This window comes from Mirounga leonina, unplaced genomic scaffold (genome assembly GCF_011800145.1).
Source record: "Mirounga leonina isolate KUSES-001 unplaced genomic scaffold, KU_Mleo_1.0 Mir_115, whole genome shotgun sequence".
NCBI lineage: Eukaryota > Metazoa > Chordata > Mammalia > Carnivora > Phocidae > Mirounga > Mirounga leonina.
The window spans coordinates 46,678,835-46,703,078 of NW_023270268.1; positions in this window are offsets into that span (position 1 = coordinate 46,678,835).

A 24,244-nucleotide genomic window follows, 5' to 3' on the forward strand; every position below is an offset into this window, starting at 1 on the left:
CCTTGGCTCTGGGTCAAAGATCTGGATAAGATTCCTGGCTTCTCTCACCTGGTACCAACAACCTTCCAGGAATAGCATGTGTGCAAAACTATACCTTTATTTTCCCTGCGAAGAAATTTTCTTTATACAAAAGCCCTCGTGTGCTTGCCGTAAACAACAGTAAAAACAAAACCCACATGATTCTAATCACTCCCAAAGAAATAGAGTTAATTTTGTGATTGAGCTTTCATGGTCCGGTCCACGCTGGCCATCTTCTATGCTCACCGCATTCACAACCAGCCCCTGCCCCGGACAGTTCCGCACACATCTGCTGCTACAGAACTCCTAATCTCGGCTGAAGGAACCAATGCCAGTCTTACATTAATCATTTCCTCTCTCATCCGACTTCTGGAGCCTTCCCCTTGGACATTGAGAAGTCTTGGCTGCTCTCGCACACCCCTCTGTGGTGCTGAGAAGCTACAATTTGTGTTTCTAACACCACTCACAGGTTTCTTGAACCTAGTTTTCACACCATTTGGTGGGCGGACCTCAACAAGGCTGGCAATCACCAGAATCCAGAGGGACTGGTGATTCATAGGTCTTCTCAGTTCTTGAATCATCCTCAAATTGTTCTGAGGAGTTCTACTGCTATGCTAAAGCCCTCCCAGATACACTGTGGGGTGAAGGTGGGAAGCAAGACGGAGAACCACCAATGTTGAAATACTCTCAATTCTCTGCCCTAATTTATAAGAGCTTTATCTGGTCTGGAGATAGGTGGAAGGAGGAAAAACTAGTTCTGGCGGATAACCAGTCACTTCCTAAATTATTCTATCTTAAGCTTTGTTGGTGGGTTGAATCAAAAAGCTATGAAGTTTCTATAGCTTTTACTTTATGAAATTTTGATGATAATAAATGATAATTACTGTTCTCAAAAAAAAAAAAAAAGCTATGAAGTTTCCTTCTATCTCACCTCCCTTTCTGATGCCTCTTCACTGAGCAAGATAGCTCAGAACTCTTGGCCCAAAAAAGCTTCTCAAATTATTATCCCACCGCATTAATTTTTTAAAAATTGGCCTAGAAACTGGTGAAGTTGTAAGAATAATCTCTCACATTAGTCAGTTAAACATTTGCAGGTGCTTCTGTAAGAAAGAACTTAAATTCAGTTGTATTTGGCATATACCTTGGGATAAAAGCTTTGAATTTTATATATATATGTACTATAATATATATATATTATATATAAAATAAATTTTTCATAAAAAATTGTGTTTCCTGCCATATAAACATTTTCAGAACAGGAAGAAGAGAGATTATTTTCTTCTTGTGTGTGCCTATAACAGTTTGTTTGTATCATAAGCACCTGAGCATTAAAAAAAGAAGGAGAGGGGAGCCTGGGTGGTTCAGTCAGTTAAGCCTCTTCCTTTGGCTCAGGTCATGATCCCAGGGGCCTGGCTTTGGATCGAGCCCCATGTTGGGCTCCCTACTCAGCGGGGAGTCTGCTTCTCCCTCTCCCCCTGCTCCTCCCTCTACTCCTCCCACAGCTCGTGCTCTCTCTTGCTCACTCTCTCAAATAAATAAATAAAATATTTTTTAAAAAAGAGGGAGAGGGGTTACAGTAAGTATAAAGGGTCCACTTGAGACGTGTACAAACCAAACAGCCTTAAAAGTCATCTTGCTGTGGAGCTGACATATTAGTTCAGAAGAATATATCTTTAGAAGTGAAGAAAAAAATACCCAGAAAGTGCAACTGGACTATAATGAGATTAGTTTCCACGTATGAGGTGCCACTGTGAACAAGGCACTGGGCTCTGCTTTTTTCTGAAAATCATTTCATTTATGTGAATTCTCACAACTCATCTATTGAGGTTGGTATTTTTATCCCCCTTTGGGAGATGATGAAACCGAGGCACAGAGAGGACACGTGCCTTGCCAAATATCACATTATTAATTCACCAAGAATTCAAATGAGGCCTTTGACTCCAGAGATCTTGGGAAAACCTTGGTATTTTCAAGAGAAATGTCACTGGTCTTGATCACTTTCAAATTCGAATTAGCCTGATTTGTTCACAATCATTTAAACCCACAAAAAACTTTTATAGAAATGATGCAGCTGATTTACTTTGTCAGCACTGGTTTGGGCTAAAGGATATATCAGGATGTATCATCTGTTTTAAAATCAATTTCTCTTTCTTTAGGGAGAAAACAAGTGAAATGTTTAATTATAAAGATTCATTGATTCATTTGGATCCTTGACAACATTTTATAAGAAATGACTTCTAGTCATTCGAGTTGTATTAATTGAGAAAATTACTTACAAAAAATAATTAATGGGAAAATAGTTACATCATTAATCGTAGGTATCTAATATTACATGGTAATAATATTTTTGATTTTTATATCTGACAGGTGGAACTGATGTGTGTAATTTTTTTCATATAAAGTCACTTCCTAATATTTTGACAAATTTAAGTGAGGCAAGTGTCTCTCTATCTTGAATGTTTTCTAGTATAGGGGAACCCCGTGGAGCTCCTTTGTTGGGCAAAATATTTATTTACTTCTATAAAAGATGGACAAACTCTTTCTAAAACTCTATGTCCTGGAACTGGGGAAAATAAACCTTGAAATTTATATTTGAATCATCCAAATGATTCATATTCTAAGACAAAGATCAAGCAAGTGCTTTGATCAGACTGCCCTCCTCAGGAGGAATCTTGCTGGGGGTTAGAGGGCTAGATTGGAAAGGAAGCAGTGCAAGTAGCTTCCAGACCTATCGCTCTCAGTAAATGCTCACGGCAACAGCAGTACAAGTGAGCTTTGGAGCTTTAATGTTTACTAACAAAGTCAACCCATGGTGTCAAGTTGACACTAGAAGTAATTTATCTCTAGTCCCACATGTCGTAAAGGAGAGTGAGGTGTGAATATATATCTTAGGAATAAACAGAAATGGTTCTGGGTTTTTTTGTTTTTTTTTTTCCTGAGATATATTTTCAATGGAAAAAAAAGGAAAAATGAATTTGGATACTTTCTGTGAGAACTCCACTTTAGGAGTTTTATACAATGATAAAATTTAATTCAGAAGATCTTCAGTGATCTTCAGTTTCGTTGTCCAGAGGGAATATCAGAATTTCCGAGTCTCCTGAGTCTAAGACAAGTTTGTGTGAAGTTTCCTCATTTAGCCTCAAGGAAGCTAACAAGCTCTGCAAACCACGTGTCTGCATTCTTCTGCATGGGATGGGGTGTGTGGGGGGGTGGGGGGGTGCCCACGCACGCACACGTGCTAGATTACTTAGATTTAATCAAAGGGGAACAGCTTTTTTTTACGTCGTAAAGAAAAAATCTACTAGTCATTTAAAGTTCAAACTTACCTGTAGGCGCTTCTGCCCTTCTAAGAGATGTGGCAAATCCTGTCAATGGGGATAGTCATCTCCCTATTGTTCTCTTCCCTTTAATGATCAAACTTTTGGAGTAGCATGCCACAAATGCAAATGTCTTGTGTACGTGAGACATTTTTGTTTTAGTTGCTTTTTCAGTCATCGAGGACGACTGAATTCTGCATCTGGATCAAACCAAGTGCAAAGACATAAACAACCCGGTGAGAGGAGACGCAAGTCAGAATCGTGAAGGAGCAGGAATTATGAGCCAGGAGTGACACAGAAACCTACATCCTTGCAAGGCACCAAAATCCTGTTGGAAGATTTGATAAGGGAGGCAGCATGTGTAGGTAGGTGTATTCAAATCTGTGCTGTTTATGCGGGTGTAGTATTGTGTAAAGAGTCCGACTCCATTTTTTGATACTTGCCTACTGACGGCTTTTAGGCCTCTCTGCTCCTTTCCCCCACTTTGCCCTTCATCTGGGCAAGCCTATAAGAAAGGCCGGTACTCCCTCCTGCTCAGGTAGGGGGTTCAAGCCACACACAGGTCTTCTCGCTGCAGCCCCAGCTCTAAACAGCACAGGACCCCCCAGCTAGTCTCCCTCTCTGAAGTCACTTTTGGACCTGCTTGGGAGGCAGCCTGCTCTCTCCAAAAATCTCATTATATAGCAAACATGTTCCTACTCTCTTGATGTGTGTGGCATCAGCAGTCTCAACACTTAAACCAAATATTGGGTGTAAGTCCATCTTCTACAGAGCGACCAAAACAAATATGCATGCACATTTGAGTATATACACATATTTAGATTTTATTTATTTATTTATTTATTTATTTATTTATTTATTTATTTTAAAGATTTTATTTATTTATTTGAGACAGAGAGAATGAGAGACAGAGAGCATGAGAGGGAAGAGGGTCAGAGGGAGAAGCAGACTCCCTGCCGAGCAGGGAGCCCGATGCGGGACTCGATCCCGGGACTCCAGGATCATGACCTGAGCCGAAGGCAGTCGCTTAACCGACTGAGCCACCCAGGCGCCCCACATATTTAGATTTTAGATTGAGATTGAATTTTTATGGAGGATGTTTTCTCATAACCCTACTATCAGAAAGAAATCTCAAAAATCACATGGAAGGAAAGAAGAGAGCAGAGTAATATAAATATTTGTCCTACATCCACGTTTAAAATACACACTGAGTGAATAGTAAATAGTCAAGCAGCTAAAGAGTCATTTTAGAAATTAAGGAACTTCTGAAAAGAGAGAGAATCGCAATTAAAGTACCACCTAGCACATAACTTTTTCTTCTAAAATTTCTTCTAAATGTTTGTGAAACTTTAAAACCCTACAGTTAGAGAGTATAAAGCGGAGTCTCCAATGACCATGGCACGCATCGATGTAGACTAATGTAAGTTCTTACGCTTGCATGGCTCTGGTCAGAATCAAATCAAGAACAGAAATAGACAGATGAGATAAAACCAAATGTGAAGTCTATACACAAAAAGTGAACTCAGCACTATAACAGATGGAAATGGCAAGGCTTACCCCTGTCAACTCTGGTGCACAGTAGCTAGACTGCTATGTGCAAAATATTATGCTTAGATGTGCTGGATGACATTTAATCAGACCATGGTCAAGAAAAGAGTCCTGTGTGTTTTGTGAGGTGATAAGTAAGTAAATTCAGGGAAGTCACATGTTTAATATATGGCAGTCAAGAAAGGAACATTCCAACCGTATGTCATTGGCATCAGTGTAGTTTCTTGAGAAAAGATGAAATTTTCAAAGCCTATCCAAAATGACTTTTCTGGATCATTCTACTTCTAGAGAAGTCTTTGAGGTTGAGGTCCTTGGATAGACTATCCAATTCAAATCTTGGGCTCTCTGAGAAATAGTTGTTCCTTCTAAAATATAATAAAATCCAGCCAACTCTCTTAGGAATTATTAATATTTCATGGCTATATAAAGGTTCAGCAGCAGAAGAACAAAGAACTGTATTCGGGGAATAATTCTGACAGATTACAGTGTGAGGTCTTGTTAAAGGTTGTTAAGGTTTATGTCCTCCAAATGATTTATCCATCACAGTAGGAATAGAAATACCATACAGCCCGAATAAGAATTAGCACTGCCATTTTAATTAGGTGAGCATTGGACTGTTAAAGCCCAAAGACAGAAATTACAATGTAAAGCAGTTTAAAATAATGAAATCTTTGTGTCATTCTTAGTCGGCCTTGAATATCTATTTAACCTATTTATTCTCTGCAGATCCCAAATATTCTTTCCACCAACTTTAGTGAATGAAGGAAATGAGATAAAGTCACTCCAGGCCCTAAGTGTGACCTTTTTTGGAAATTATACTGTTCTTGAAGGTAATAAATACAATAATTCTAGTTTTCCAAGAGAAAGATTGTAATTATGTGAAAAAGACCAAATGGCTTACAGTCCACCTACAGAAAGCAATAGAATATGAGCAAAGAGGACATGTTTCATTGAGAATCTCCTTAAACTAAATCATGAATCAGGAACAATTAAATTATAAAGGACTCCACAAAACAAACTGCTTCCAAACAAGTACTGATATAATGATGCCTTGTCAGTGTTGGATTAAAAAGTAATAATCCACTATTCATACCTGCTTTGAAGATAAAACCTATTGGTAATGAGCAGAAACAAAAATCAAGACTGTGGCTAAATGTTTTGAGAGACAGGAGCCAGAGTACAGAAGAGTACTTTTCAGGGAGGTAATTAGGCTTCTGGGAGTCAGAATCTTGTTAACAGTATGAGGTTCTTTATTCTTTCCCTCAATCAATTATTTAAGCCTATTGCAAGAATTTACACAATGAACAGTCAAGGTACAGAGATTTTTGAGGACATGAAATTGTTAAGCGATGCACTGAGTCAGTTAGTTTACACTGGAGAGTTTCCAATGTATACATACTTGTTAGAAGTTCTAAAATGGATTATTTTCTTCCAATTAAAGTCTTGGCAAGAATTAAGTGGTTTAGTAACTCTCAAGAATGATGGAGTCTGAGCAAATCATTTAGAGCCATTGGACACACTGCAATCCAAATCAAGTCTTGGAAACAAAGCACAAAAAACAGCAACTATCTATTGAACACCTGTTATGTACTCAGCATTCTGTCTGGTTCCTTACACATACAATCTCATTTAATCCAAGGAAAGCTTTGTAAATGCTGTTTTTAAAGAGGAAGGCATTGTGGTGTTGAGAACTTCAATAACTTCCGGTGGTCACGCAGTGGGTTAATGGAAGACCGAGGAGTAGTGGAAGGCCCAGGTCTTACTCCATCATGGTCTCCTTTGTCAATTCACACAGATCATGAGGAAAATACCTCTACAATTCCAGCTCTTTAGTCATTTTGAGAGGTAAACTTTATACCACTCTCTGGGTATTTTCTGGTCACAAGGCTAAAGTTAAAGCTCAGAATTGAGACAGTATGAATCAGATGATTCTCTGACAGCCTTTGTGTGACAGGTTGTTTTTATAAACATATCCCGTATTTGGTGGTTTGTCGTGGTTAAAGTATGTGGGGGTGTGGGTCTAGTTTTGACTTCAGCAGTAACCAGATGTATGACCTTTGGTAACTTAGTCTCTTTAAACTTCTCTCCAGTCACCTTGAAGGTGGCAATAAATAATATATAATATTATAATATATTATGTTATAATATAATAAATGATAGTCCCTAGTTCACAGGACTGACAAAAAGAATTAAATGAGATAGTGAGTATAAAGAGTTGAGTCTCTATGTTCAGTTATGTTCAGTAATTAGACTTAAAAAAAATACTGGTTTCAGGGCGCCTGGGTGGCTCAGTTGGTTAGGCGACTGCCTTCGGCTCATGTCATGATCCTGGAGTCCCTGGATCGAGTCCCGCATCGGGCTCCCTGCTCGGCAGGGAGTCTGCTTCTCCCTCTGACCCTCCCCCTCTCATGTGCTCTCTCTCTCAAATAAATAAATAAAATCTTAAAAAAAAAATACTGGTTTCTATGTGCAAAAAGTAGGATTGCTGAAAATAAGATTACAAGGGCTTTAAAAAATTGTTCTCTTGATTATTAAAAAATGATTACAAATACTTCTTTGTTGCTTAGCATCAGAGAGATCTATAAGAAGCTCATTTCTAGGAACAAAGGGCAAAGAAAACAATCTTCAAAAGACAATACAATAAGAACATGAAAAAAATTAACCCTAATTAGTAATCAAAGAAATGCACAACATGCCATTTACTCTTTATTAAATTAATCACCCTCAAAAAGATAATAATAAATGATTTAAAAAGTATAGTAAAGAAAGTAATTTTATTCATTGTTAACAAAAGGCAACATTTTGGAAGAGTAATTAAATAATATTTTTCAAGAATATAAAAAAGAATTTTAATTTTAAAACATCAATTCTACCTCTGAAAATTCCCACTAAGAAAATTATTTTTAAAAATGGAAAATCAACATAGATACAATTTTTATAATAGTATTATTTAATTGAGTAAAAACTGAGGAGAGTCTAGTTACCCACCAACAAATTATTTGCAATAACCATGGTGCCATCTCTTCTCAGCATGTTAAGTACCAATTAAAATTAACATTATGAAGACAATATGGCATCATGGTAAGGCTTAGATAAAAAGGAAAGTGTGGTGTAAATTGTGTAGACCCATTAAGGTTAAATGAGAAACAGATGCCCAGAAAAGAAATGATTTCAAGAAAATTCAAAATGTTCATAGTTGTGTTAGGATGATGGAACTTGGGATCATTATACTCTTTTAAAAAATTATTTATAATTTCAATATTAATTGTATAATATTAGTGAAAACCTGATTTTACTAAAACCGTGAATGATAGCAGTAGGATGGTGACTGCTCTCATTATTATGTAATACTAGCAACTCTTATGACTAACTCAATTTTCTGAGTCCAGAACCTGATTTATTAATTACTGTGCTTTTCATATGAATAAAACCAAAACACAAGAACCAAATAATAAAATTCATCTTTTCATACATTTTTGCTAATTATTTTTAGAATTATTTTCCATCAAATAAGTACTTTCTCAAAATGAGTCAAATATGTGATCTAGGACTAATTACATGCAGGTATCACTGCATCAGTCTTTCCATACATTAAAATTTATCCCCAGTGATCAATATCTTTAATTTCATATGTCTATAGACATTGATCATTTGTTTTCTCAAGGTCTAGACATAATCTCTTGCCTTTGGAAAGGTTCTTTAGAAGGGTCAGTGACAATATGAATACTGCTACTTTCTTGCAAAAATAATATTTTAAATTCCATTTGACATACTACTGACAGAATTAATTCTTCCTCTTAAAGCTACTGCTATTATTCGATATTTAGAGTCTTATTTTCAACTCAGTTCCTCTCTAACTATAGGATTTTGAATTAAATAGTGAAGGGTAGGGGTGGAAGAATGTAGAAAAAATCACATGTTCAGCTATTACATCAGATAGTCAGAGAGGGTTTCAGAAAGAGTCCCTTTCTTTCCTTTCCTTTCCTTTTCCTTTCCTTTCCTTTCCTTTCCTTTCCTTTCCTTTCCTTTCCTTTCCTCTCCTCTCCTCTCCTCTCCTCTCCTCTCCTTTCCTTTCCTTTCCTTCTCTTTCTTTTCTTTTCTTAAGATTTATTTATTTATTTGAGAGAGAGAGCGAGCATGCATGAGCTGGGAGGGAGGGACAGAGGAAGAGGGAGAGAGAATCTCTTGCAGACTCCACACTGAGCATGAGCCTGAGATCATGACCTGAGCTGAAACCAAGAGTCCACTGCTTAACCAACTGAGTCACCCAGGTGCCCATATACAGAGTCCCTTTCTAATAACAGATAATCGAATTCAGGGCAATTTAACATTTACTATGGGTTATATGCAGTGCTAAACATGGCAGACAGAAGCAAAGATGATGAAGATACAATTTCTGGCAATAAGCATATGTTCTACTAAGGAGCCAAATACATATAAACAACAACAACATACACAGGAGGGATTGTATTCCATTTCTTTCAATTAGGCTGGGCTGAAATTCTATAAAACAACTTTTATTCTAAGCAGCTTTAGAAAATTTAATGCACAGACTATTTGTATGGTTTTATGTTCATTGCTAAATATATAAGTAATGCTTGTGCTTATCACAGACAATTTGAAAAATCACCCTTATTTTGGGGGGCTGATCAAAACCAAGTAAACCCGCTATAGTTTACCTTTCTCACTGATTACAGCCAAACACTTTGGACAAAAATGCCAAAAACTAACAACTACCTGAGAACTCTGAAAATGAACAACAACAAATCACTGGAGGGTGAAAGACCAAACTTGAAAAATGGCCCTTATAGGGTGAGTTTCCTGATTATTTCCCCCTCTTTTATCTTTGTGCCATGAGCAAGGGAAGCTTCAGTGTGCAACTGTGCATTTGGTACAGGGAGCAAATTTCAGAGAGAGAAACTCGGTCTTTCTAGTCGGAGGAATAGGAAAAAGGAGCCCTTGCTCCAAGGGCAGCCCCAATTGCGCATAACTGTGGCAGCGTAAGTAGCTAAAACTCCAAAAACAAAACCAACCAAAACAAAACAGCAATATGCAAAACCAAACAAGACAATATTCAAGCCAGAGGAATGGGAAAAGGGAGCCCTTGAAGTCTGAGAGTATATGGAGCCTGAGGAGCTGTGCGTCTGTAGGACAGACCAAAAGCAACACAGCATAGACTTTGAAAGCTCAGCTGATGTTGGAATCTACCCATGGAAGTTAAGATGGAATTTCAAGTTTCAACTTAACTAGCTAAACTGCCTTCTGAAACCACCACCACCACCACCACCACCAATCAAAATTCTCTAGTGGATTGTTACAGGACTGTGTCTCATGTCTCGTAACATAATATTCAAAATGTCCAGGATACAATCCAAAAATATTCAACATACAAAGAACCAGGACACCATGAGAAATCCTCAAGGGAAAATAATCAACAAATCAACAGATGGAACCTCCGAGACGAACCAGACATTGGATTTTAAAGCAATTATAACCAACATTCCTTCTTCCCTCCCTCCCTTTCTTCCTTCTTTCTTTCCTCCTGCTTAATTTTATTCTTCATTTCTTATCCTCCTAAGGCGGACACTTAGATTTTTGGTGCTAGACCTTTTTCTTTTGTAATAGAAACATATAAAGCTATTGTTTTTTCTGTTTCAGCTGAATTCCACACATTTGATTGTGCTGTTTTTGAGACAGTTAAGGGACCATCGGAACGAGCCCCAAGTGAAAAACATTATGCACCGGGGCACTTTCCGTTGGATGTTATTGTTACACCGCTGCTCCTGCCAAGCAGAACCAGAACGTAGCACCGTATACAAACCGGACTTCAAACAGAGGACTGCGGGTCCAAAAAGCACCAATGAGCTGCCTGAATGGCCTGCCAATATAGACCAATCAGAACGAGGCCCTTCCAACCAATCAGGACGAAGCAGTTTCCCCCCCCCCTTTCCCTCGTTAACGTATTAGACCCGAGTGGGAACGTGGGCGGGAGATTTGTCTCTCTACGTAGGCAGGACCTCCCCTTTGTAGCTACGTCAGTGCTGCGTCTGCCTTCAGTTGGAGCTAAAGCCCGGAGAAAGGTAAAGCCTTGCCGGGACCTTCGACTTTTGGCCCTGGTTTCGTCATTGTGAGGCCTAAAAACCCAACTCCGGTAACGTTTTCTGTATCATTTGGTTCAAATTAATTTCTAACTTCTTTTGTGATTTCTTGTTTGACCCATAGGTTGTGCAGAGTGACTTGTTTAATTTACATATCTTGGGGGCTTTTCTAGATATTTTATATTTATTTGTAACTATTCTCTTACAGTCGGAGAACAACTCCTTTAACCTGAAGAATTTTTTTTTTTAAGATTAGATCAGTTGGAGATGAATTTCCTCATGGTTAGTTTATCAGAAAATATTTGTATTTCCTTTTTTTTTTTTTTAAAGATTTTATTTATTTATTTGAGAGAGAGAGAGCACATGAGAGGGGGGAGGGTCAGAGGGAGAAGCAGACTCCCTGCCGAGCAGGGAGCCCGATGCGGGACTCGATCCCGGGACTCTGGGATCATGACCTGAGCCGAAGGCAGTCGCTTAACCAACTGAGCCACCCAGGCGCCCGTATTTCCTTTGTTTTTTAAGGATAATTTTTCTGGGAAAAGATTCTTCAGCACTTTGAATATGGTTCCGGACTCCTTTCATTATGACAAAAAGCTACTAATTGTATCATTGTTCTTGTATATGTTTTGTGTCACTTTTCTGCACGTGTTTGTCAAGATTTATTTTCTTTGTTTTTTAGTTTTCAGCAGTTTGACTCCAATGTGATTTTCTTTATATTTATCCTTTGTGTGTATGTGTAGCATTTGTTTTGATTTGTTGAGATTCTTGGATCTGCAAGTTAAGATTGTCTACCAGTCTGTGAAGTTTAGCCATCATTTCTTCGAATATTTTTCTATGCCTGTCTCTCTCCCCTCTCCTTCTGGAACTTTAATTGCATGTGTATTAGGCTGCTTGGTATTATCCCAGAAGGGTATTTTCCTATTTACTTATTTTTCTTCAGTACTTTGTCTCCTTCTGTTCTTGAGATGGAGCAATTTCTTTTGATCTTCTTATAAATTTCACAAGTTATTTCTTCTACTACTTTCAATCCGATGCTGATCCCATCTAATGAATTTTTCATTTCAATGTTTATATTATAGAATTTCTATTTTCATTTCCATTCACTCTTTTAGACCATTATTTTCTTGATTATTTTCAAATATTTTTTCTTAATTTTTTGAACACATAATAGCTGCTCTGAAGTATCTGTCTGACAGAGCCATCATCTGACCAACTGGAAGTAAGGTCCCACTTGACTTGTGTTGTTTATTTTTGTAAGATTATAGATTACACTTTACTCTTTCTTTGCATAAACAATAATATTCAGTGAAAACTAGACATTGTAGGTAGTATGTGGTGGCAACTCTGGATTCTGTTGTGTTCCTCTGGGGATTTGCTATTGTTACAGCAGTCAGTTAATTTTCTTTGATACAAACTGTAATTTCCCTCTTGCCAGTGGAATGCAGCAGCTGATAACCCTGCTTTTTCCTCACAGCAACCAGCTGCTGCTGCTTTTTTTAGCCTGATTCCCTGAAGGTGTTCACTATGATGGCATGGCGATAAGCTGACGAGTCAGGAAAAATGTATTTCACACTTCTAGGTTCACAGATCATGACTACTCTGCTTCTGAAGACTCAAATTTCCAGATGCTCTGCCAGCATCAGGCTCTCTTCTTTGATGTTTCAAATCAGCAAGGCTGATTGGCATGTGAGTCAGAGAATGCACTTGGTTAAAAAAGCGGCAGTCACAAATCTCACCTGCTAAATCTGCTTTTCTTTTTTTTTTTTTAAAGATTTTATTTATTTATTTGAGAGAGAGAGAATGAGAGAGAGCACATGAGAGAGGGGAGGGTCAGAGGGAGAAGCAGACTCCCTGCCAAGCAGGAAGCCCGATGCGGGACTGGATCCAGGGACTCCAGGATCATGACCTGAGCCGAAGGCAGTCGCTTAACCAGCTGAGCCACCCAGGCACCCTAAATCTGCTTTTCAACATGATATTTCTACTTGACCTTTCCCTGCTTTATTTGCCAGACACCCAAGGACTCTGCTTTGCACATTTATAGTTTAGTGGTCAGTCAGGAATTTCTGCAGACCTTAGCATGCGAAGATTGGGTCTTGGCACTTCTGCACTTCTCTCAGATTTGCCTTTTAGGTTCTCAGCTGCTACTCTAATACTGAGCACTTTCCTCTCCATTTTAGAGCTGGTCAGGCTGAATGTTTTCTCTTCTCTATAGATGGTCTTTGGAGCCTACTCAGGCATTTCTTAACCTTCGTAATGACAAGTTTTTGAGAATACAATTTCCCTTGGCTTTTGTTTGCACTTATGTACTTCCTTAGTACCTTTAAATAGTTTTCTTTTTTTTTTTTTTTAATGTGTCTAAGCTTTATAACTTTTATCCGTGGGAAGATTCATATGACTTCATTTTGCCACCATTATCAGAAATCTGTCCACACCCATCCGAGGCTATTGATCTGTACTTCCTTCATGGGCAGATTTCCATAGCTGCCTTTGCCTTTCTCTACCATAATGGTATTGAAGCTAGAAGTCCAGTCACTTTTAAAGAATTCTACTATCAGATAAATCTTCAGAAGACCATCTCACTAGAAGTCAGTAGATACAGTTTCACTTAACTTGGGCAAGTAGCTTGACTGCTGTGTGTCATTGCTTTCTCTTCTGAGACTTAAGGAATTGAATGAGATATACAGTACTTATTGCCACTGAAGTTCTGTTTTTTTCCTTCTATGGTCGAGAAGTAAAGACCGCTACTAATTTATAGGCATAGTGATTGTTTAAGCTGTTTTCCTCCTGTTTACATTTTCTCAGAAAATAAGTCACTTGTCAACTGAAATGCTCTCTGGAGTTAAATGAAACATTTTATCTATTGTCTCAGTGGCTTTGTAAATGCTGTTTCAATTTCAGTACCAAAATAGTCAGTGGGCACATTACTCTGAAGGTGAATTTTGCAATATTTTCTAATTTCCCAACCAGGGTGTTTGTTTTCTTCCCTCCATTTGCTGTCAGTTTTCTCCCTTTCTTAACTTCCAATTCTTCTTCAGGATTTTTATATCCCGTTGCATTGTTGTCTTGGCCCAGAGTGTTTTTACTCTCTGTGCAATTCAAAAGATGGATGTTGAGCTCTGTTTTCTCTTCTGAATGACAAAGTCAAAAAAATAAGAAACATGTCAAGAAAATGTCAGATGTTAGCAAAGAGACTGAAAATAACAAGGTGAACAAAATAAAGGAAGAATTCTGCCACAAATGGGCTCCTCTGAATAATAGTTTTTGGTATCTTTATTTTTATGTCATATATGTAAAGTAATATTTATCTTATTAAGCCTAGTGTGCTTACTACATTCATTATCTTTTCATTTAATTACTTACTTATCAAATACTTTTTAAATTATTACCGTATGCCACAGAGCAGGGTATAAAACAGTCTCCCTGCTCACTGTTACCACCCAAAGTCATACCATGACGAAAAGCTATACTTAGAGTTGACAGTGATCATTAGATTCAGAGTCTTTGTAAGCTACAGCACAAGAGAGCAGAACTAAGTAATTCAAGTGTCAACATCTTTTGAAGGTGACAGTATGGGAGATGAGAAAGGAAAGGAAAGATCAAAGAATGTTAAATAATTTTTTTTTAATTTGTCCCACTGAATTAACCAAGTTATTTCTAATTAAATTTGTTACAAGCCTATTACATTACAAAAGAAATACCTTCTCACTGTAAAACAATTCAAACAAGAGTTAAGTCTGAGATCACCTTGTACCATTATATTAAAAAAACAATTGCTTTACTGTTGTGGTATCAGGAAGTCAACACCATAATAATGCATTTTCTTTTTATTTATGAAACACACAACCAGAATATATTAATCCAATTAATATAAAATTGCTGTACTAAATCTCTTAAAACTTGCTCACTTGACTTTGCTATAGACCTTGAGATTACTATGTATGAATTTTACACATACACAGTTACATTGTGTGTGAATCTATGATCAACTTATTGAAGAATTAAGACCATTTATTTAGAAATACTACCCTGTCTCATAAAGTAAATGATACCTTTAAAATTAGCTTGTTGGAAAAAATTTTATAAGTTGGTTTCTTGTTAATATTATAACATTTGATTTTTGGGAATGCCATAACACTATAGCACTTTGATTTTTGGGACTGCCATATTTCTGAAGCTAGATTTAAAAGCAAAAAAAAAAATTTAAGTCTTTTGTATAAAATTTTATAGAAATGAGAATCATCAGATATTACAAGTAAATATTATACATTGTTATAATATGAAATATGAGAATGTTAGAATTGTTTTTAAGGGATGGCTTGGCTATTTGATAGTTATGAGTATCAGGCTGGAAGCTAAACAGAAACCAAGACTATCTTTCAAAATTCCTGTCATCTAGTTGTTTTTTTTTTCTGGTGGTTGGGATAAAAAGGAGAGTTAAGAATTTCAAAATAGCAGAGTAAGTGGAAAATGAGGAAAAGAGATGTATTTTTTAGTAAGAAAGTGTAGCCATTTTTTAAAACAGATCATTGATATATAGTCTACATTTACATAAATGTGCATGGTTCAGTCGTCACCTTTTATATTTTTAATCTTTAATATCACCAATAATATGTAGTAAGCTAAAGTATATTGATATTGGTTATGTTGACATTAAATAGATATGATGACTATATTGTTATAGTTTAAAGCTATTGCACTGCTAGATTTATACATAATTGTAGGTATTAAATATCTCAGTAAAATGCTTACATGAAATTGTTTATTTCAGAAATATATACTGTACTTTCGGTACTTACATTCTGACATCTTCTGAACAAGGATAAAAATTTCTTTCTTTTAAAGGTGACAGATCTTGGGTCTGGGTGGCTCAGCTGGTTAAGCATTCAGTCTTGATTTTGGCTCAGGTCATGATCCCAGGGCAATGAGATCGAGCCCAACATCAGGCTCTGCACTCGGTGTGGTGCCTGTTTAAGATTCTCTCTCTCTCCCTCTGCCACTCCCCCTCTCATAAATAAATAAATAAATACATAAATAAATAAATGTCACAGATCAGCCGTGTGCATTTGCCTCTTTGCCTATTAAGATTTTTCTGAAAAAAGGAAGGAGAGAAAGATGTGTGAATAAAAATAAACTCATAATAGGAAAAAGAATTGTGGAGGTTAGAGCAGAGAGAAGTCATCATTTATGAGAATTTTCACTTTATTTCTTCAAATCAGAAAGAGGATGGGAAATCACAGAGAGAGGAAACAAACTGGGCAAATGGAATCCTGAAGTGCACAGTAAGCTTTATCCCTGTAAAAATCTGAGGACCTACCACTAAAGAAATTGAGCAAAGTTTCTGAAGAAAGCTAATTTCTGTGTAGATCTCACTGTATCATTTAGCCAGGCTTGAGTCAGGAAGACCAGTGACATAGTAATTCATTTTCCTGGACCCCACACCCATCCACAGTTACCTCATGTGACTAGTTAGAATTTCCACTCCAGGAGGGTCCATGTAACGGAATGGTTTTACTTATACAAACCTACTCCACTTACTAAAATTTTTAAAGGAAATAGCTCTTTGACAAATTTCTTCTATAGTTATTCGATTAAACAAACAAACAACTCCCCACTGTAGAGGTCAGTTTGAGTAATACATATCTTTCTAGAAAATTAATCATTTTATCTATATTTTAAAATTTGTTTTCATGGAGTTTGATCAAGCAGTACATTTTGATTATTTTAATTTTCTCAATATCTGTGATTGTTTCCCCATATTTATTCTTTATTTTTATATTTGTTCTTTTTCCCCTCTCATTTGGATTAGGTAGAAGTTATAACTTTTTCAATTTAACAGCTATTTAATTTAGTTATTACTTCAAGTCATTTTCATTTTTTTAAGTCATTAAATTCTGTCTTTATTATTCTCCTATTTTTCCTTATATTGCATTTGGCAGTTTTCCAGTTTCTTGAATTTCTACAAGTTTATTTTTATTCTTTCTGCTTGGTTTATGTATGTATTTAAAGCTATGAAATTTCCTCCGAATGCAGCTTTAGACAGTGTACCATAATAATAAATAATATTTTGTGAGCTAAAGGTTTGATTAAAAGTTTGATATTCTAAGAACTTAAGAGATGAAAAAAAGGATTCAATTATTTTTTATCCACTTGATATTTCATAGCTAAAAGAGTTAAATCAAAACATCCCTACTTTGTTTGGTTTTTGTATTTATTTTCCTTTACAAATTTTGATGCTAAATCATGCATTGATCTATGGAAAATAAAATGGGTAACACATACAATATTTTCATATTATTAAAATAATTATTGCTAATCTTAATGATTGTATTCAACATTTATAGCATTATGTCAGTTCCATGTGCAAGGTACTATTCTAAATTCAATGTATACATTAATTCAATCATTTTCATTCTATAGATGAGAAGTGAGAAAACTGCATCTTAGAGAGGCTGTATAAATTATGCTAAGCAAATTAGAAAATGTAGACTCTAATCTAGTTCCAGAGCTAAAGGTTTGCCTCACATTTATGGGTGGGGAAAGAGCATAGGAAACTAGAGTCAGGCTGCTTAATATTCTAGACCAGTCTCTGCTACAGTAAGATCTGGTACAGGTCGATCATGCTCAGTGGCGCCTAATTGGGGTTGTAGTAAATGTGTTCAAAGTCTACTAAGTTAGCATAAATGTTATATAATCCTTGATTTGCTATTCTAGGAGCGAAGATGAATTTATGCACTCCAAATATTGCTGGTGCTCAGTGGCATTATCTGTGATATGGCCAGCTGTGACTAAGGGTACATTCCAGAGTCATAAACTAGAGAGAAGGTATCTGGCCTTGTTACATTGATCTCATTAAAACTCTACTGTAACTAATTGCACTAAGTTGTAGTGACCTAAGAGCCCATGTGGACCTGGAACCAATGCTGGAATCTCAGAAGTCCAAGGAGTAAGCTAATGTCAGAATCCATATGCTAACTTCAATGGACATGAGCTTTGGGTTTAGTTAATACCAACTATGCTGGGTTTGACTGACCACAGTTGGGCTGACTTTGGTCATGTGTTAAGTACAACTTGGAATATAAAACCTATTTTTGTTTACTTAAGCAAAAACAAAAGAAAATATATCCCCTTCCCCTAAGGAAAGCAAAGATGATATATGTATGTGTATGTGTGTATATATATATATATATATATATATATATATATATATATATATATATATAAAATACTACCCCCTGAACTGCAGTTTCAGTTACCTGTGTTCTTGGTGGTCCCCAAGCAGATGATCCTCCTTCAGAGGCATTATCAGAACATCAATAGTAGCCTAATGCTACTATGTCACAATGCGTTTGTCATTTGCCTCACTTGATCTTATCACCAGGCACTTTATCATCTCACATCATTACAAGGAAAGGAAAAAGAGAACTTTAAATTCTTATCCAGAATTTTGTCATCTAACCATAAAGGTGGCTGGCTGGAAATGTATCCATTCCATGAGTGTTCTGTAGTCCACATATAATTGAGGTTCTAAACTAAGGAAGGAGAGAATGAATACTGTATACTATATTTAGAAATTACTTCCCTAATCTGCATAGTGCAGGATTAATTCAGGGCAGCTATAACAAACTGAAAGTTTTAAACAACTCAGTGTTTAGCAATCAATGAAGTCATTATGTCTAAGATCTTAAAGTTCTCTTTTTCCTTCTTGCCAATCATTTATACTTTTTTTCTTAATTGGCTGCTATTTTCAATCAAGTACAATTGCCCTAAAGTAAAGTTAGAGTCACATTCCACTGATTAGAGTTGTCTTCTAATGATTAATGAGCCAGTCTGAAATTCACACTGTGCTTATTTAGAACATGATAGCATCATTCAGTAATGAACTTTCAAGAGATTATTTATTTCCCGTTGCCATATTTCTAATCAAGTGCTCATATGCATAATGAATGCTTCAAGAGAAATCTGCTTTTTGCCTTGTTTACAAGAAGAGTCATCTTAATGGCAAACCACGTCTAGTGAAATCTGAACATGACTTTAAATATTTCAGGGATTCATAAAATAGTAAAACAATATGGTCTCTAAAATCCTAATAAAATCATATGAACTTAGACATCTTGAGATTCATTTGGCCAACCCCTAATCCAAGTCCATGAATGTAATCACCAGCAGGTGATCCTCTGGCAATTTGTGGATGCCGTCCGGATGGTGGAAACACCACCTTTGTGTCAGTCCCCTCCAGATGGCAGTAATTGCTAGAACATTCTTTTTTTTATTATTATGTTATGTTAATCACCATACATTATATCATTAGTTTTTGATGTAGTGTTCCATGATTCATTGTTTGTGTATAACACCCAGTGCTCCGTTCAGTATGTGCCATCTTTAATATCCATCACCAGGCTAACATATCCCCCCACCCCCCTCCCCTCTAGAACCCTCAGTTTTTTCCTCAGAGTCCATAGTCTCTCATGGTTCATCTCCCCCTCCGATTCCCCCCCTTCATTTTTCCCTTCCTACTATCTTCTTTTTTTTTTTAACATATAATGTATTGTTTTATTAAGCAAAACTGCAAAATTTACTTTCTCCATCATCGTCTTTAACTTTTCTCTCTCCCTGCTATGCTGGATGCTTATGTGCTAAGTATTTAGACAAAGTGAGCTGCCGTCAATATTAACAGCCATATTAGAACAAAGTTTAATTTCAGGATCACAAAAGCGGTGAAAAGATCACCAGTGAACCACATAAGTGAGGAAACCATCCATGCAGATATCTAACACTCTGCCCAGAGTTCAAGGCAGAGCAAACAAAGTGAAAAGGCCACTGGGGTAGGACGCGAGTTTGGTGGGTGTGTTCGGGGAATAGCAAGACTGGTGTAGCCAGAGCAGAGGGAAGGAGGGGAAATTGGTATGTGGTTTAGATAGATAGTAAGTGGCACTGTGAGGGAGATATGAAGTCTTTGGACTATTTTGAGCAAAGGAGTGACATGATCTTTCTTAGTTGTAAAAGAATCACTCTGTCTGATGTGTGGAAAATAGATTATAAGGCAAGGAGGAAGTGGAGAGACCTCTTCAGAGGCAGCTACAGTAGTCAAGTGGAGATACTGGTTTATGCCAAGGGAGTAACTGTGTTAGTGGTCTAACTCTACTTAGGTTTTGTAGGAAGAGCCTACATGATGTACTAATGGATTGGATGCACAACAGGGAGTGAAGTATAATGAATCCGATGATTTTAATTTGAGTGACTGGAAGAACGACGGTACCACTTGCTGGAGTAAAGGGTATCTTGAGAGGAGAGCACACTTATGCAGGGGAAAGTCAAATGTGGCTTTTTATTTTAATATGCCATTTAGGCATCCAAATGAGAATGTTGAGTAGGAATATGTAGACTATGCATATATGAGTTGAAATTTAGCTGAACGGCCTCAGTCCAATGTCTTTTAAAATTGTTTGGTTTGTGGAGTACATCTGTACTGTTCCATCTTTAGTGCTTTGAGACCATTGGGCTTGATGATGACATATGTTATTTTCAGGTTTCAATTTCAGTATTAATGATATCATAGTCATAAATGCCAGTGATATACTGGAAGACTTTTTTTTTTTTTTTAGTTTGAAAATTGTTGCACCTACTCTAGCATATCCACCACCTTCAAGACGGAGGTACTCATTTCTCAACTGCTGGGAGCGTTGGGTGATTAGAGCTCCCAGTTGCATCATATTTGGGGAATTGCTCTTCCTTTGAAGGAAGCTGCCTTGCACATTCCCTCCCCTGTCTGCAGCTCACATCCAGCAAGCTGGTCAATGCAGAAAGGGTAATAAGACCTGGATCCTTTACCTCAATTTGAGAAAACTTACACAAATACATCACAGTTCAAATTGTTCTTCTGCTCCATTCTCTGCCCTTAATCCTTAGAAGCATTCCTGAGAGCATTCATTCCCTAATAAACTTGACACCAAATATCCATCTCAGAATCCATTTTTCAGGAAGCTCAACTTAAGCCACAAATGTCTCACAAAAGTACATATTCATAAATAAAGGGTTTTAATTTTTTTAAAAAAGTAATAGACCCACTATGATACAAGTAATTTTGGTATTATTTACATTATAATAATTCTAAATACAATATAGTTTAACTGAATGCTCTTTAACTAATTATTGTTGGATAGTTATAATAATAGTTATAATAAATAAGTATAGTTATTATAATAGTTATAATAACTATCCAACAATACTAGTTAAAGAGCATTCAGTTAAACTATATTGTATTTAGAATTTTTTCAGCTGTAGATTCATCTAGGTAGAATCAGAGTCTAATGGCAAATACGGATTTCATTTGCCTTTTATTCCACTTTAAAGTTAAATTTTAGATTAAACCATAGACCATCATTATAGGACATTTTAACAGCAATTATATTTAACAAAAACAGAAAACAAAATTGAACCAAATAACACTTCAACTGCAGCAATGCCTCAGAACAACATGGTATATTCATTATTTTTATAATTCAAAAACTTCACAAAAGACTAGGATCAAACTCTCAAAGCTTTTGTTCAGATTCTCATCTGTCAATCAAATGCTCCCTTTCTGAACATGTTGCTTTTCATCATTTCAAAAAGTTGACATTTCTGTGATTAAGATCATCCCCTCATTTAAAAATCTCTCCTCCTAACTTCCTCTTTTTCAGTATTATTTTTTTAAACACTAATAGATGGTCTTTTGATGGATTCAGTTTGTTTACTTGATGGCTTATAAACCAGTAAACTTTAAGAATCAGAAAGAATGTTTCTTTTTAAATTTTAAAGCAGAAAAGCCAGCTGAGTAAATTTTTTAGCTTTAATATATATTTACTAATGCTGATTTAAAGTTTTTTTGAAATACAGGAAGAAAAGCATGACCAAAAAATGAGAGCTACACTAGAAAACTCTTTGCTTAATTGCTTTTCAAGAATAGTATGTCTGAATATAGAAACATCTGTTGAATACCTGCCTTGAAATTGCTGACCCTTACCTCTTCTATTGCTTTAGAATTTCAATCTTAAAGTTCTTTATTTTGTTGATAGAGTAAAATTATGTCTTTTTTTTTTTTTTTAGAGGGGGGATAGAGGGAGAGGGAGAGAGAGAATCTTAAGCAGGCTCCACACCCAGCACGGAGCCTGATGTGGAGCTCGATCTCACAATCCTGAGATCATGACCTGAACTGAAATCAAAAGAGTTGGATACTTGACCGATGGAGCCACTGAGGCACCCCAGTAAAATTATATCTTAAGAGAAAACATAGACAGTGTTATTTAGATGATTTTAAGGTGAGTTAAAAAAATAAAGCAAAGTAGTATAATTTTAAATTATGTATATTTCATAAAGAAAGTGAAAGATTGAGGTGATTTTTAATATTTTGGAAAATTCAAGTTTAATCTGTCTGGCTGAAAGTGTATTGTGGAATTGTTTTCCCTTGTAACAAATCTGAATAAGGAGATTATAACAGATTAAAAACAATTTAATGCATCTATGATGTCATATCTCTCTTAATTGTTCTTACAAGTGATTCCTTTTCCATAAGCTAAATTATTATTATTTTTTGTTTTCTTGACTCTAATTGAAAATAGGAAAACTTTATTGGTTTCTTTAATCTGTGTGGTGGTCTAGAATGGCTCTGTATGCCCCCTCAAAAATCAGCTAGCAAGTAGGAGCTGAATTAAATTTTTGCTTGTTGGTTCCAAAAAGGAGAACTGAGAGCCATATGTGAACACGACAGATGGGCTGATTTCAGCATAGTGGTGGGAAGAACCTTCAGTTACAACTGTGCAAAATTCAAATGAGCAGTGAGTTACCATCCCCTGCTATGCTTGGATATCATTCATTGGCCAGAAGCTTTGTAGAGGAGACTACAGCTTTGGACAGTGAGGGTGCTGTCTCATTCTAATTCTGGAATGGATTTGGAATGGACTTGACGGCTTGTGTGAATGAATATACCCCTCCCCTCAAATCAGGACTGTTTTCAATGTCTATTGGAAAATTTCATGTTGAAGCACCAAATCCAGTTTGTCCATTTTTCTTCCTCTCAGTGCTGTAAAATCTGCTCACAGCTAGAGTCTATTGGCCAGTGTTCATTGTTTTGAACCTGCTATCACTGAGTTTGCTCTGAGAGGGTTAATCTTTGAGTCTTCCTGAGATGAGGCCCTGCCAGGCTCTCTCTGCAGTGACCTTCCTGCTTGCCCCCAGCAGTGCTAGTCAGGATAGTTCCAGTTCGGCCCCCAAAGATGCCAGTGTCCTAATCTATGGAGCCCATGAATATGTCGCCTTACATGGTAAAAAGAGACCTTTGCAGGTGTGATGTTAACTGCCTTAATGTGAGGAGGTTATCCAGGTGGGTCCCATTTAATCACGTGACGTTGGGAGCCCAGAACATTTCTCAACCATCGTCAGAGATGTGAGGACGGAAGGAAGGTTGGAGAGATGCAGTGTTATGGTCTTTGAAGATAGTGGAAGGGGGGCCATGAGCCACAGAACGTGGGCACCTCTAGAAGCTGGAAGAGGTAGGCAGATGGATTTCCGTCTAGAGCTTCCATGAAAGAAAGCAGCCCTGTCAGTATTTTGATTTTAGCTCAGTGAGACCTGAGTAGTGTGTGTCAGACTTCTGACTTACAGAACTGATGATAAATTTGTGTCGTTTTTAAGCCACCCTGTTTGTGGTAGTGAGTTATGGAGGCCATAGGGAAGTGGTGCAGCATCCGGGAAACCACCGGTGTGCTCGGCACTAGGCTTTGCTCCTGCCCGAGGAGGCCAGTGAGCGAGGCTGCCGGTGTGCACCGGCCTCAGAGACTCTCTACAGTCCGTGTGTTGTGCAGTTCTGAAGATCTCCAAACACCCAAAAGCCTACGTAATGAGAATAATTTTATGGATTTTTGGAATGGCGACTCCGGTTTACAAGCAAGATCTGAAAGGGTTTCTTGAATCCACGTCAAAGGATGATCTTCGGCATTGTTTTTCGTTTAGTATCTGTGGTGTTATTATTACATTTTAATTATCTGAAAACTTTGCCTCAAGGCCCAGAACAGATATTAGCAATCTACTGCTGGAGACCAGCTGTGACCAGCGGTGGCAGTGCATCTGTTTCAGCCCCAAGGACCCCGGGCACATTTACAAAGTAAGATGAATACCCATTGGAGGCCTTCTCACATTCTCTACTGTATCCCTCTTTGCTTCTGGGCTATCGCAAGGTTCCATACAGGCCTACTCTAAATTGTTCCATTCTTCACTCACTTTCTTCCT